The sequence below is a fragment of the Palaemon carinicauda genome, chromosome 1, assembly GCF_036898095.1.
Source record: "Palaemon carinicauda isolate YSFRI2023 chromosome 1, ASM3689809v2, whole genome shotgun sequence".
In the NCBI taxonomy this organism is placed as follows: Eukaryota; Metazoa; Arthropoda; class Malacostraca; order Decapoda; family Palaemonidae; genus Palaemon; species Palaemon carinicauda.
The window spans coordinates 184,238,008-184,253,234 of record NC_090725.1 but is presented as its reverse complement, the minus strand read 5'-3'; positions in this window follow the sequence as shown (position 1 = coordinate 184,253,234).

The window sequence follows — 15,227 nt, the reverse complement described above, 5'->3', positions numbered from 1 at the left end:
AATTATAAAAAAAAATTTACATAAGCCCTCGTTCATTTCTTGTATGGATCATATAGCACTCTTAAACAGGTTACGTAAAGCTTTGTAACAAAATACGAGGAATGAAAAATTAATTCTTAAAAAATAACATAAATTTACATATACTGACTTGAATGAAAAATATAATGAAATTAACGACGAAGGTCTTACGTAATTTACATACCAAAGTTATACCTACATAAGAGGAACTCTCCTATTCACCTCTGCAATGCACATATGAAAACATGAATAAAATACCTGAATAACTTACTTACTTTACACTAGACCAGCTTTGTAATAATATATATATATATATATATATATATATATATATATATATATATATATATATATATACATATATGTAAATATATATACATATATATACACACAGACATACATATATATATATATATATATATATATATATATATATATATATATATATATATAAACTTTTAACTGAGCTCCACAAGGCACTACAAAAGTTGGAAGACCCAGGCCTAAATAGCTGAGGACTATGAAGCATGAAGCAAGAGGTGATGAATGGAGAAATATTGATTTAGAAACTCGGTTAACAAAATCTAACCGAGACAGTTTGTGTCAATAGGCGTAGGAGGAGATGATAATAATGATGATATGTATATATATATATATATATATATATATATATATATACATATACTGTATATATATATATATATATATATATATATATATATATATATATATATATATATATATATATACAGCAATACCTTGAGATACGAGTGTCCCAGCACATGAGAAATTTGAGATATGAGGAAGGTTCGGAGCATATTTTTGTCCTGAGACACGAGAAAAAATTTGAGATACGTTGTAGTTCCCTATGCGGCTGCCAGATGGCCGAGTGTGCGAGAGGCTTCTCACCAGGACATCATCGCTCGGTGTTTCCCATCGGATCTAAGTCGCGTAAAGTTATCTCTGAGCATCGGCTGTAGTGTTCGCTTTTCTTACGTGTTTTTTGCGTTAATCAGTGCAGAACTAATTGAATAAGCAATGGGTCTAAAGCAAGCGAGTGCAAACAATGGTAGTGAAAAGAAAAAGGGTATGATGACAATCGAGATGAAGCATGAAATAATAGAAAAACATGAGAGTGGCGTTAAAGTGACTGAGCTGGCAAGCCAGTATGAGAGGAGTACATATGTACCATCCTCAAGCAGAAGGATGTTATAAAGAGCACCAAGCCTTCCAAAGGAGTAACCATCCTTTCTAAGCTGCGCAGTGATATTCACGACGAGATGGAGAGGCTTCTTTTATTATTGATAAAGGAGAAACAGTTGGCGAGAGATAGCGTGACCGAGACGATCATATGTGAAAAGGCAAGCAGAATCTATGATGACTTGAAAGGGAAGGAAGCAGCCAAAAGAGGGGAGACTTCGACGCCAGCAGAAACTTTCAAAGCCAGTCGTGGCTGGTTGGATAATTTTAAAAAACGGACTGGGATACGCTCGGTTGTGAGGCATGGGGAAGCAGCAAGTTCCGACTCGAAAGCCGCAGCGGACTTCATCACAACCTTTGCCTCGGTTATCGCCCGACATGGCTTCATCCCCCAACAAGTCTTCAACTGCGATGAAACTGGCCTTTTCTGGAAGTAGATACCCAGGAGGACTTTCATCACGGCAGAGGAGAAGAGACTACCGGTCCATAAACCCATGAAGGACCGGTTAACTCTGGCCTTGGTGTACCACTCGGGAAACCTACGTGCTTTCAAGAGCCAAAGTATCTTGAAAGAAAAACTGCAAGTGATGTGGCGCGTTAATGCTAAGGCTTGGATTATGCGGAATTTCTTTACCGAATAGGATAATCTGTGCTTTAGTCGGGCAGTCAAAAAATATTTGGCCGACAAAAACCTGCCCATGAAATGTCTCCGGGTCCTCGACAATGCCCCTGGTCACCCTCCTTGTCTCGAAGAGGACATTCTTGATGAGTTCATGTTCATCAAGGACCTTTATCTCCCGCCCAATACCACGCCACTCCTCCAGCCCATGGACCAACAAGTTATTTCCAACGTCAAAAAACTGTACATGAAGCATTTGTTCAAGAAATGCTTCAATGTCACAGACAACACCAATCTCACCCTTCGTGAATTTTGGAAGGAACATTTCAATATCGTCCATTGCTTAAAAATTATTGACGATGCATGGCAGGGTGTCACAAGACGAACTCTTAATTCAACATGGAAGAAATTGTGGCCAGCTTCCGTCACTGAGAGGGACATTGAAGGGTTTGATATGACAGACCATGATGACCCCGAACCTATTGTGATGGATGAAATCGTGTCTCTTGGAGAAAGTCCAGGGGCTGGAGGTAGACGAGGCAGACGTGAGGAGCATCAGGAAGAGCTCACGACACAGAAATTGATAGAGCTCCAGGAGATGCAACATTCGGAGGTGTTGCAGGAGCTCAGTAGCGAGGAGGAGGTGGAAGACGAGGGCCGCCTTTCTACGGCAGAATTCAAAGAAATGTTAGCAAAGTGGCAGGAGTTGAGCATCATAACCAGTTCATAGGTATTTGTTATTTTGTTAGCGTAGAATGTTTATTAGAACAATTAAAACATGTTTTTCCACTGTAATATACTGGTTTTAAGCTTTTTTTCAGAGGCTGCGAACGGATTAATTTTCTTTTAGTTATTCTATATGGGAAAAGTTCATCTGAGATACGAGCAAATTGACATATGAGCTCGGTCCCAGAATGCATTAAGCTCGTATCTCAAGGTATTACTGTATATATATATATATATATATATATATGTATATATATATATGTATATATATATATATATATATATAATATATATATATATATATATATATATATATATATGTATGTATATATGTATATATATATATGTAAATATATATATATATATATATATATATATATATATATATATATATATATATATATATATTTATATATATAAATATATATATATATATATATATATATATATATATATATATATATATATATATATATATTTATATATATATATCTATGAGTGTGTGTGTATAGCATGTAGTCTTTCATTCCTTGAGCCAAAGGAATTAACAAGTCTGCCATTATTACGCCGTAGGTCTGAGGAAAAGTGATAAACGAAGATAAATGAAAAAGAACACCAAATAAGAAGCTTAAATTATGGAAAATCAAAACGGCTAAGAACCGTTAGAAATTTCATCTTCATTGTGATAGCAAATACTCTGAGAGGAGCAAGGTGAAGGTATCAATCGAGTTTAAAATATACTGCATATGTACGTTGGAAAAAAGAGGGGACAATTACCCATCGACATACCAAGCACCTATTCATAGAAATCTTCATTAAAGCTAAACTTACAATATTCAATACGCACACATACACAAACACACAAAATGAGTTCAATGATGGTATAGATTGGTAATGGTAACCCATAAGACTAATGTGCCAGAAAATTTTATCAATACGGGTTTGTTGCTATAAATTAATTATCGGTTCCATCGAAAAAAATACAGTAGGAAAGGAATAGAATAACAGTAATTTTCCATATTTAAAAACTAACCAATACCTTATCAAATATAAATTTTTATTCCACCCACCACTCTAAAAATATAAAGTAATCTATATTTACCTTTATTCTAAATGTCGTAGGGCGCTAAGAGTATGCAGACATAAGTGCATAAAAGACGAGTTTACCAAATATCAAAAAAATGCCACTAATGTCTGCTCTCCTGAGTATTTTTTTTTTTTTTTTATTAAATTGTTTGAATAAAGCTAATAAAAGTTTAATAGCGTCCCGTTAGAGGAAAAGAAAGCAATGAATAATATACTCTATTTACCATTTCATGAATATCTTTTTTACGTGTTATTTAAAAAAAAAAATGTAAGGGTGGAGTTTACATATGATTGCATACTGAAAAATATGTTGATTAGGAAAAGCTTTGAAAATGACAATACTATGATACATATACTGTACAGTAATATTCATGTTCGGAATGTGATTAATATAACAACGGCAAAACATCCCACCGTATTTCTGTGAGAACCAAACAGCAAAAGATGGCTGTTTCTAAGGGGTCCGTTAATAATGCTTTGGGTATTAATTCAGGTCCCAAAATCAGTTGTCCAAGGCCATGACAATAATCGACATTAATGACTTTATCCACAGAAATATTGTTAAATCCAAAGGTCAAAATGAAAATCTAGCAGTGCTCAGGTTTCTAATAATCTGTGATATCCTTTCTTCTTGGAATCTGACTTATCTGGGATCGTAAAGAAACTAACTGGCTGCCTAGGGATTCATTTCCTCTATAAACGGAAAATTCTTGTATTTTCATACTCATTTTGAATCTGATGTTATCATTTTTAATATGAACATACCGAACTACAATCAAATTTTTTAACCTTTCCTTTCTTGGCTATTATACACATTTTACACTCTTCATGTGTCAGCAGTACATATATGTTTTATAGTTTTTTATGTATATACTGTATATAAATACATAAATGTATGTATATATAGGTATGCATATATACAGTATATATATATATATATATATATATATATATATATATATATATATATATATATACATATATATATATATATATATATATATATATATATATATATATATATATATATATATATACATATATATATATATATATATATATATATATATATATATATATATATATATAGACACAGTACATATATCCATCCATCTATCTATCTATCTATCTATCTATCTATATATATATATATATATATATATATATATATATATATATAATCCAAAATATTAGTATGAAGGAAGATTAATATATAAGATAGAGCTGAATGATATATATGAAAATATAGCGGTAATTATAATAAGAAAAACAGGTAGAAATAGGAGGGGGGGGGGAGATAATTTAAAAGACACGTAACGACTGCTAAAACAAACTGATAATGATAAGAAAAAATGGCAAAAACGACGGAGAGAGAGAGAGAGAGAGAGAGAGAGAGAGAGAGAGAGAGAGAGAGAGAGAGAGAGAGAGAGACGAAAATGAGCTTGACTTTTCATTATATTTCACAACACACATCCTATCCAAGATGATTAGGTAAATTAGCCTTAAAAAGAATAATTGAATTATTTAGGATGCAAACACAGTAACCTTATTCAATTTAGTTTCATAAAGATTCAAATTAATCTTCCTCCGTACTGTAAGCATCCGTGCTTAATAGTAATCAACTCTTCGCAACCTTAGTGGAGGGTTAATAATTGCTTAGCGCTCAGTAATAATAATAATAATAATAATAATAATAATAATAATAATAATAATAATAATAATAATAATAAAACAAAATTCGTAATTTCCAAGTGATTCTAACAAAAGTAATATTTTTTTTAGAATTGATATCTTTAGTTTGAAAATATTGAATATAATAAATTTATGATTATTTGGGAAGTAGAAATCTTGTACTCATACAGATACATATTGACAAAAACTCGTAAAAAAGATAGATTTTTTTTTTTGATGAGGCAAAAAATTTTGTATTTTGTTACCCAAAGGAATAGAAGGGATTCAAAATATACGATATTTATTGCAGAACTAAATTGTCAAGTCATATCAACTGACCTTTATCCTTAGGGAAAAACAAGGGGGATATGGGGAATAATACAAGAAAAATAATAGAAGTAATGGTGATTGAGTAAATTCATTTTCCAAACTATACTGAAATAAAATTAAACTGATTCTATTCATATCAAATCCCTCCTGGTTCTAGTGCGGATCTTATGCCAACTACCACATTGGAAAGGACAGTTTGAAGACGAATTTCCAGTTATATGTTACATGATACTATAAAAGTATATTGCAATATGCTATTAGATAAAAGAAGGCTCTATTATCCTATTCCTAAAATTGCTGATTTAATCTGGATTTTTATTAGAGATGAAAATATTGAGGCCATCATAAATGTTTGATTATTCATAAAAAATAGTCGTTTCTTTTGGTACTGAAAATGATTATATTCATAGCTGGTAAATTACGTATATAACTCACACACACACAGAGAGAGAGAGAGAGAGAGAGAGAGAGAGAGAGAGAGAGAGAGAGAGAGAGAGAGAGAGAGAGAGTTACATTTTGAATTTTACAATGTAGAGGGATGATCTGTAATTTTTTAAAACAAATAGATATGAAACCTCTACCTAGAGCAAAAAATAATACCCAGACAGATCTACATAGATACACACACGCACACACGCATATATATAAATATATATATATATATATATATATATATATATATATATATGTATGTACATATATACATATATATACACACACACACACACACACACACACATATATATATATATATATATATATATATATATATATATATATATATATATATATATATATAATCAGAATAAGGGCCTCAGACATGTCCTTCTATTTGCGTCTATATATGGTCTTTCTACGCACACATACACACACATACATATATATATATATATATATATATATATATATATATAAATTATATATATACATATTATATATACATATAGTATATATATTATATGTATATATATATATGTATATATATATATATATATATATATATATATTCTTGCGAAGCTGGTCTAGCGTACAGTAAACATTTTATTATGTATTTCAACTGTGTGGTTAAGAGGTAAATAGCCAATTCATAAGGTGAGTTCCTCTCATGTAGGTATAAGTGTTGTATGTAAATTACGTGATACTTCCATCGTTTATTTTATTGAATTCTTCATTCAAGTCATTACATATAAATTTGCATTATTTTTAAGATTTAACTTTTCATTTCACATATTTTGTTACGAAGTCTTGCGTAATATATTTAAGAGTGCTATATGACCTTATGAAGTATGAACGAGGGCTCATATAATCTTTTTTTTGTTTTCATGAGGTATTACGTCATGATTGTGAGAAAATACTCAATTTTTATATTTGCCATGTGTTTTTGAAGGTTCTCAAAGATCCCAGAGTTAGATTTCATCTTTTTTTTAATGTTTGAGGACGGGGGTGGGCGGAGCTGCGGAGAGAGAGAATTGCCTTGAAAGCAAGGTTCGTTCCCCTGAATTTTTGCCGTTGCTAGGCGCCTGCTCCCAAGCCAAGAGAATAATCTATTTAGAATAATCTAGAAGAGACTAAATCAATATATATTTGCCCCTATGGATGCGTAGGGCAGAAAAGAACCAGCCTATCCTATGAAAGAGCCAACATCCCTTCTCTCAAGTACCTAGTGTGTGTCCTCTCCAAAGTGATTAAGTTTATGCCCAACATATATCATATGTAGTGTGTTAAAACATTACTTCAACTTTGCAAAAAATTTAAAATTTATTGTGTTGTGGTGAGTGCAGGTATTGTGTAAATATTTGTAACTGGCCCAGGGAAATTTATATAAAAATGTTGAGTATATTTATTTCTGCTTAACTTCGATTACTTCGTGCGAGCTAAAAACTTGTAAGTTTATCAGTTACTTTATGTAATTTCTATATGAGTTTAATCATTAGAGTGTTAAAGGTTAACTATTTTCATTAAGTATCAAGATTGAATATTTGTGTAAAATTTAATTTCCAGTGAAACAAGTGGTTGTACAATTTTCATAAGTATTAATTTCTTTTGTCTTAGTCTAAGTTTTGCTCAGACTTAATATTTTGAGTGATTTATTTTTTTATGTAAATTCTTTCAAAGTGCTGCAATTTTTATAGAATATATTCATTTTTGTGAAGAGTGTATTATTTTGATCACCAGTGATTGTTACAGCACTCTCTCGTATCCCTGTTAAAGAATCGAAGTAAGAGGTTGTTTTGAATAGTTCTTAATAATAATTATTCAGTTTTGTTTTGAGTGTACTTGAGAGACTTTTGGATATTCCGTGTTTTTATATATTGCTGTCTGGGAGTTATATAATTTCCTCAGAGCTTGGGTATTATTTCTTTTAAGAGTAACAGATTTATGTAAAAACAAATAGGGGTGTTTAGAATTCGGGGGGTTGTTTGATTTGCCAGCCTTTATATATAATATGATATATATAGTGGTGCCTAGACACGGGACCATAATTGTGTGTATATATATATATATATATATTTATATATATATATATATATATATATATATATATATATATATACATATATATATAATATATATATATATATATATATATATATATATATATATATATATATATATATATCGTCCACTTGAGAGCACCCAACTTCCCAAATTTAAAAATTGTCTCAATATTTTTAATATGGTCCTAAAGTCAATCCCTTTATGTCACCTTCCTTTTTTTCTAGGTTGTACCCATCATAATATTTAATCCAAATGCTTTTGAATTAAAAAAAACATCTCCATAAGAGAGAGATTTTTGTTTTAATCAATTCACTGCGCCCCTTGGTATCAGCCATTTGAGTACGTGGTAACAGTAATATTGTTTACATCTATATAGTAATTAAGTTATTGCAAAAGAATATAAAATAAAGTTTAGACAGACATTTAAGTACATATTAGAAAATAATATTGTTCACATTTATAAAAGGTTAAACAAAGGAATTATTATGGAACGGTGCTGTTAGTAGGTAGTAGGTTGGCCAGGGCACCAGCCACCCGTTTAGATACCGCTAGAGAGTTATGGTGTCCTTTGACTGGCCAGACAATACTACATTGGATCCTTCTCTCTAGTTACGGCTCATTTTCCCTTTGCCTACATATACACTGAATAGTCTGGTCTATTCTTTATATAGTCTCCTTTGTCCTCATACACCTGACAACAATGAGGTTACCAAATAATTATTCTTCTCTTACAGGGTTAACAACTGCACTGTAATTGTTCAGTAGCTACTTTCCTCTTGGTAAGGGTAGGAGAGACTCTTTAGTTATGTTAAGTAGCTCTTCTAGGAGAAGGACACTACAAAATCCAACCATTGTTCTCTAGTCTTGGGTAGTACCATAGTTTTGTGCCATGGTCTTCCACTGTTTTGGATTAGAGTTCTCTTGCTATTTCATCTTATTTCTCATTCTCTTGCTTTGTTAAAATTTCTATAGTTTATGTAGGAAATATTTATCTTAATGGTGTTACTGTTCTTAAAATATTCTTTTTTTCCTTCTTTCCTTTCCTTACTGGACTGTTTTTCCTGTTGGAGCCCCTTGGCTTATAGCCCCCTGCCTTTCCAATTAGGGTTGTAGCTCAGCAAGTAATTATAATAACAATAATAATAATAATAATAATAATAATAATAATAATAATAATAATAATAATAATAATACAAAATAAAATTTAGTTTGATTTCGTAAGTAGGTTGTACCTATCTTTAGTTAATATTACAACACACTCAATTTAATAAAAGGTAATGATTGTTCAGCACCCACCAAAGTGAGGATGGCGCATGAGGATCTCATCGAGCAAATTATTATCTGTCAATAATTTTTTACATATTAGTTATTGTAAATCTTTGTGGTAATATATCACTAACAAGTGGACATTCCAGGCAATAATGTTTCAGGGTATTAGCGTTGGGTGCATCATATAACCTTCAGGAGGAGAAGGGAGGAACTCCATCTTGCTCAGTCACCTGTTAAACTGGTCGCTAACCCAGAAAAAGACGTGCATATACCATGTCAGTTCGACGAACCATGAGTCCAATGCGGCGATACTTGTGTTTGGTAGGAAGTAGTCATAATGCTTTATTGATACACTGGTGGCTCTCTCGGCATTACTACGACTATGAGTAGATGAGCGAGCAGCTTGACGCACCATTTTTCTGCAGCAATGACGAGATGGAGTGAGAGCATCAGCCTCTGGAGGATCCAGTTGACAGGCAGCCTTTGCGAGATGGTCAACGATGCTGTTAGCCAGAAGACCCATGTGAGAGGGAATCCATAGGAAGTGCACTACCACTGAGCCCATGTTGACCGTGTCTAGTTGCCAGTATTTGTGCAACCAGAGGCTGGTATGCTGGCTTGTTATTATTATTATTATTATTATTATTATTATTATTATTAGTTGTTAAGCTACAACGCTAATAGGAAAAGTAGAATGCTATAAGCCCAGGGGCTCCAACAGAGAAAATAGCCCACTGAGGAAAGGAAATAAGGAAAAATGAAATATTTTAAGAACAGTAACATTAAAATAAATATCTTCTATAGAAACTATAAAAAACTAACAAAGCAAGAGGAAGAGACAAAGATAGAATAGTGTGCCTGAGTGTACCCTCAAACAAGAGAACTCTAACCCAAGACAGTGGGAGACCGTGGTATAGAGGTTACGGCACTACCCAAGACTATTGAACAATGGTTTGATTTTGGAGTGTCCTCCTAGAAGAACTGCTTACCATAGCTAAATAGGCTCTTCTACCCTACCTAGAGGAAAGTGGCAATTGAACAATGATAGTGCAGTAACCCATTGGCTGAAGAAGAATTGTTCGGTAATCTCAGTGTTGTCGTGTGTATGAGGACAGAGGAGAATATGTAAAGAATAGGCCAGACTATTCGGTAGGCCAGACTATTTGGTGCATTCTTATATTTTTATGTTTGGGTTCCCCCAGGTCCCTCAGTGTGCGGCACCTCGTATATCCACCAGAGAGTTGCTAATGCATCTTCCGGTGTATTTTGCATCTTCCAGTCTTGGATGGTCTGGGATGCATCTTAGGTATTTATCGAGCTTATTCTTAAACACATTTACGCTCACTCCTGATATGCTTCTTAGATGAGCTGGCAGCGCATTAAATAGTCGCTGCATTATCGATGCTGGTGCGTAGTGGATTAATGTCCTGTGCGCCTTCCTTAGTTTTCCTGGTATAGATTTGGGCACTATTAATCTACCTCGGCTTGCTCTTTCTGACATTTTCAACTCCATGATGTTTTCAGTAATTCCTTCGATTTGCTTCCATGCTTGTATTATAATGTAGCATTCGCTTCTTCTTTCTAGACTGTATAGTTTTAAAAATTGCAGTCTTTCCCAGTAGTCAAGGTCCTTAACTTCTATTCTAGCAGTATAGGACCTTTGTACACTCTCTATTTATGCAATATCCTTTTGGTAGTGTGGGTACCATATCACATTACAGTACTCGAGTGTACTACGTACATAAGTTTGTAAAGCATAATCCTGTGTTCAGCTTTTCTTGTTTTAAAGTGTCTGAATATCATTCCCATTTTTACTTTATATTTAGCCAACAGTGTTGCTATTTGGTCGTTGCATAACATATTCCTTTTTAACATTACACCAAGGTCTTTAATTGCTTCCTTGTTTGTGATTGTCTCGTTATTAGGTCCCCTGTATGCACATACCATTCCTTATCTGTTTCCATAGTTTATCGATTCGAATTTACCGGAGTTAAATACCATCCTATTTATCTCCGCCTATTCATATATTTTGTTTAGATCTCTTTGTAGTGAGTTCCTTTCTTTATCACAGGTTATTTCTCTACTTATTCTTGTGTCATCGGCGAAACTTCTCACTACAGAGTTTTTAACATTACAGTCTATGTCTGAGATCATAATAACAAACAGCAGTGCAGCTAATACCGTACCCTGTGGCACGCCAGATATTACCTGAGCTTCATCTGATTTCTTGTCATTTGCAACCACTATCTGTTTTCTGTTTTGCAAAAATTCTTTTACCCATTTTCCTATCTTTCCCACAATATTATGCTTTCTCATTTTTTCTCTAATATATTGTGGTGTACCTTGTCAAAGGCTTTTGCAAAATCTAGATAGATCACATTTGTGTCTTTTTCATTTATCATATTTTTGTATATGTTTTCATAGTGTGCTATCAGTTGGGTTTGTGTACTTTTTCCCGGCACAAAACCGTGTTGACCTATATTAAACAAATTATTTTTAACCAAATGATTCCTTATTTCCTTTTTTATTACCCTTTCATACACTTTCATAATATGTGATGTTAGACTATCAGGTCTATAATTGCTTACCTCTAGTCTTGATTCATTTTCGAAAATAGTGGTTATATAAGCTAATTTATGTTTAACATATATCTCGCTCATATCTACACTTTGTCTTAGCAGTATTGCAAGCAGCTTCGCGATAGTGTGCAGTTTTTTTTAACAAAATCGCTGGAACTCCACCTGGCCCGGCCACCGATCAATTTTCAATTTCGCTTATACCCTGCACAATATCTGCTTCATTAATATCTATATCCGTTAGATATTCAACATATTAATATCTATATCCGTTAGATATTCAACATTTTCTTCTCTCATTTCTGTTTCATTATTTTCATTCACAATTCTTGGCGTGAACTCACTCTTATATTTTTCTGCTAATAAGTTGCATATTTCCTTTTTTTTATTCGTTAACCATCCTTCATTTCTTTTAGGGCCTATTTCTAATCTCCCTCTATTCATATTTTTTGCATAGTGTCCTTTCTTCTAAGTCACTTTTTTCATTTTCTTTCGATTGTATAATATTTTGTTCTGCATTTTCTATATTACTTTTTATTTCCATCATTTTCCAGACATTTTTTTCTTTTGCAAAATTTTTCTTCCACTTTCTAATTTTCTGAAATAAGATCCTTCTGTGTCTTGGTATGCATGACTGATGTTTATTGGTCTTTTTCAGTACATATTTTTTAACAATTTTCTCCAGTATTTTGTACAGTATATCTGTATTTACCTGTATATTATCACTTACGAAAACATTTTTCCATTCTTTGTTCAATTCTTCATTTCTTTCTGACCATTTTATATTCTTACAATAAAATTTTTATTTTCCATATCCTTCCCATCGTTTTGTGCTTTGATTATCACTGCGATCACTTGCTTTGGAATGGACTATTAATTCTATGACATTGTGGTCTGAAATTCCCGTGTTATACACTATTATTTCTTTAACATACTTCACCTCATTCACAAATACTAAATCTAGGACATTGTCCTATCTTGCTGGAATGGTGTTTATTTGTTGCATATTATGTTTTAATAGCATATATTGGAGCTTTTCAAATTACCTCTTATCTTCTGCGCTACTATTACTTTCTTTTTATATGCATATATACAACCACTTTCTTCTATCCGCTCTTTCCAATCCATGAAAGGAAAGTTGAAATCTCCGGATAGGAGTATATTCCAGTCTTCATAGTTTCTACATGTATCATCTATTTTTTCTATTATTATGTCAAACTCCTTAATATTTGATGGGTCAGTAAAATACAATATTCACTAGTTTTTTATATTCAAATTCTACCGCAATCAATTCACATTCTGTGTTGCTGTATTTTTCACAAACTTTTCCTTGATTTATGTCTCTTCCATATATTGCGGTCCCCCTTTGATTCCTATTTGTTCTGTCTGATCTATATGTTTGGAAACCCTTTATCTGGTCATAACTGCCAGTCTCTTGGCAATACCATGTTTCACTTATATTTAATATATCTATTTTTTCACTTTGGGTTAGTTCTTCTAAGAACTCTATTTTCCTTTTAGAGTTACCCGTGACTATACCCTGTGCATTCATCACTATTATGGTTTGTGTTTCATCTCCATTATTTAATATTGGTAATAATATGGATTCTCCCACACTTCCTTCCTGTTCTGATATGATGTTCTTTTATTCATTTTCAGGAATTCTGCCATTAAAAAATCCAACTTTTCTATTATATTTGCTCTTTCGCCTTCATATTTATTTTTGTGTGTATACCTGCAATTATCCCCATATATGCACCAACCCCCGGCATTATAGATGCATTCTTTGTAACGGGCTCTAATTGTGCATATTTGGGTTGAAAGGCATCATATCTTGGGGCCTTTTGTGCATAGCGCAGTATATACTCGGCTTGTTTTTTTGTTTCTTTTTTTGTTTCATTTTGCTTTCATTTTTCTTTTCTGTTTGCTGAGTTTTCTGAATTTCATTCTTGGTTGCAGGATGCATATATCGACAGTTTTTGTTGAATTTGCATCCTTTTCTTTCTTTCAGGTTTTTGCATATTTTTGGATGGAGATCTCTGCATTCGTCTCCATATCCGTCTAAATACGCACATTTACCATATATTTCATAACTATGGCATATCTTTGGATGCATGTAGTAGCATCTTTCACCAAATCTGCAATTCCCTCTTTCCAGTGAATTGCACACTATATCTTTCTTTTCTTTTTTCTTGTTCTTGCTCTTCCCTAAAAGTATGCAGCTCCAGGTAGAGTCTCTTGGGTCTATTTGTTTCCATCTGATAATTTATTTCTTCGTAAGTATGTTGTTGGATGGCATCATATGTTGCATCAATGATTTCCTCTGCATCCTTACACATATCCTGTTCTTCTTCTTCTTCTTCTTCTTCAACTATTTGCAGATTCAATCTCGACTTAATTATATTTTCTATCCAGACTAAGCATGTTGAGCAGAATACCTTTGTGTCTTTATTTTTTTTTTATGTTGCACTTCACCGCATGTAGGATTTGTTGGTACATGACATGTATCGCATTTCCCGATAAGCTGTTGACAGACTGTATCATTATGTACGTAGTACTAGGTATGCAGTTAACTCTAACAATCATACCTTCTCCACAACAAGGCTTAATACCACACAGCATTGTTGAAGTTTTAGTCCAGCTGTGGCCAGAGTGTCGAATGCGCTTCCTAACCAGGCGGTATAATTTGTGTAACTTCAGGAGTTCAAACTTTATGTAAGTTCTATTTTGTTGAACAGGTTGACAGAAATCTCGTTCTATAATCTAAATGTGACTGATCTATTTGAACGTTTTTTTTTTTTTATTCAATATTTATTCTGAATACAGTTTATTTGCTATTTACTTATTTCCTGTCCTTACTAGGCTGCTTTTCCCATAAGAGCTCTTGGGCTTGTAGCATTATGCTTTTCCGACTAGGGATGAAGCTTGCCTAGTAACAATGATATTACAAATAACAATGGTAATTTTTTTTATATGCATGACTCATAATAGACTAGTATTAACTTATATATGTTAATTAGTATATCAAGTTGTAGAAATCAGTTCAGGATTCACGCTTAGACTATTTTCACTTCTGTGAATCGCTTAACGAAAGGTTGAAATTATCAGAAGACGGTTACAAATAGTTATAATGGCAGTAAGGCAAAAACTTTGTATTTCATCAGACTTCAGAGGTTGGCTCACAGGGTAGGTTGACAACATATTATCAGTGTATGTACATCTAATATAGTTTA